Raw genomic sequence first — 2013 nt, 5'->3', positions numbered from 1 at the left:
TACAGCTGTAAGTATCTTCGATATACTCCTTGAAAAACTTGTAAGAGAGTGCAAGCCCACAGCGACTTAATTTCCCTTCCCAAAATTCATGTAACAAAGAAGCACAAAGCAAGAGAACAGAAAACATTGCCCACATGCATCTTGATGAACTATACCTAACATATACCATGTATACAGTATGTATTACAACTGCCCTTTCCCTGTTAAGAGATCGTCTACAGCTAGACTCAATGTACTGATTCCCAAGCAGCTGATCAATCCGATGGAGACAAGAACTCAGCCCCACTAGAACTAAAACTGCAATACAGTCTTTACAAAATATCACCTAGACCAGGGGTCCTCAAACCACGGCCCGCAGGCTGGATACAGCCCCCCAGGGTCCTCAATCCGCCCCCCGGTATTTACAGACCCCACCCGCTGTGGGTTGGGGGGAACCAAGCAGATGCAGATGACTGCCTGCCACTGCATCCGCGCGCCGGCCCCCTGGTTAAAAAGTTTGAGGACACCTGACCTAGAGGCTTCAGCACTGTCACACACCTGTAAGACCCTGTGCTTAAAAGCCAGGACTGACTGATTTACACAAATCCACATACAAGCATTTTTCAATATTGCAGAAGCTGTAACAGCCCTACTCACAAACTGAGCTCCAGGGTTATAACAGCTGCTGCTGAGGATGGAAGATGGGGTTTTCCCTGCACCAGCCGGGAATCGAACCCGGGTCGCAAGAATGGGAATCTTGCATGATACCACTACACCACTGGTGCCTCTGTGCAGCCTACAATGAAATCACCCTGGGCTGCGCCAGCATGCAAAGTGCTGCACCAGCATGCAAAGTGCTGCATAGTCAGTTATTGATTTAGACAGTCCTTAAATACAAAGGATTCCTCCCCCTTTTTTTAACTATTGAGACAAAAATCTTGCATAGATCTAAAAGAGCTTGTTCCTTGTGAATTAAAACACTAGAGATGATCAGGATCTACTACAAGCATGTTAGGAAAAACACAGCTGAATGGCCCAAATCTTCCCTACATGTTAATGCTCAAAGACAATTACAAGAAAGAGCAACAGAAATTTTTTGGCTAAAGGGTGGCAAGATGAAAGCAGATGTACTTTGCTACTTCCAAGTCTAAGACCATTTAGTTAACAGCCATCTCATTAGACAGTAATAATAATTCTATTCGTTAGACTCACAGGTCTGCCTCTGTCCCATGCACTGATTACATTTTCCTGCACACTAGTGAGGTTGGCAATGAGATACAGAGCAACTATACCAGAGTGAGTAGTAACAAGGGCTGTGACATAACCATGATTTAAGAGAGTTATAACTGTAAGTGGATTACCAGTTACAGACAGACTGATAAAAGAGGTCAAGAAGATACTGTTATGGAGAATCAGTGAAAAATAAGGAATTTGTGAAGGTACAGTATGGCCTTGAGACCAAAGACCAAATGATTAGCTGGGATCAGAAGTAATTACAATACTACATCCAATAAAGAGAGTTTCAAGGATATTCTGACTACCAGATGAAACTTCAGTTGCAAATTTGTCCCTGAACAAATAATTTCCATACACTTTTGGTAATGGTTTTGGTTAGTTCTTACAGAATTTCTGAATCCTGCAGCCTCTGATAACACTGATTTGAACTATTCAGACCACACCACATCACTTTCAAACCAGAAAGTTTTTCTACAGATGGTCTTGTGACCTGATTCTGAAATAGCTCTCACAACTATTCCAGAGATAGATGACTTAATTTTGCAAATTCTACATGTAGAAGACTTACAGATCACATACTTCATGACATATACTGTTCTCCCTAATTAAGCACTTTTAATATGTCCATATAACCCATAACATCCTCATATAAACAATACTTACAGGACTACGTAGGAAAAAGAATTCTCTACCAGAAGCAAATTACCTGAAGAAAGTAACGTATATTCTAAAATACTGGAAAAAGGTCACTAGGCAATTAACTGCTCACCTTGCCTAGGGAAGTTTTGACACAACCAA

The 2013-nt window shown here is 41.6% G+C and overlaps 1 non-coding gene across 1 annotated transcript; it reads right to left on the bottom strand.

Moving 5' to 3' along the window:
- Positions 1-693: 693 nt before the first annotated feature.
- Positions 694-764, bottom strand: TRNAG-CCC (transfer RNA glycine (anticodon CCC)). Its single transcript has one exon. It is a non-coding gene; the product is annotated as a tRNA-Gly (tRNA).
- Positions 765-2013: the final 1249 nt, after the last annotated feature.

This window comes from Falco biarmicus, chromosome 3 (assembly GCF_023638135.1).
Source record: "Falco biarmicus isolate bFalBia1 chromosome 3, bFalBia1.pri, whole genome shotgun sequence".
Taxonomy (NCBI): domain Eukaryota; kingdom Metazoa; phylum Chordata; class Aves; order Falconiformes; family Falconidae; genus Falco; species Falco biarmicus.
The sequence above is the reverse complement of the archived record's forward strand: the minus strand, read 5'-3'. Positions and strand labels throughout refer to the sequence as shown.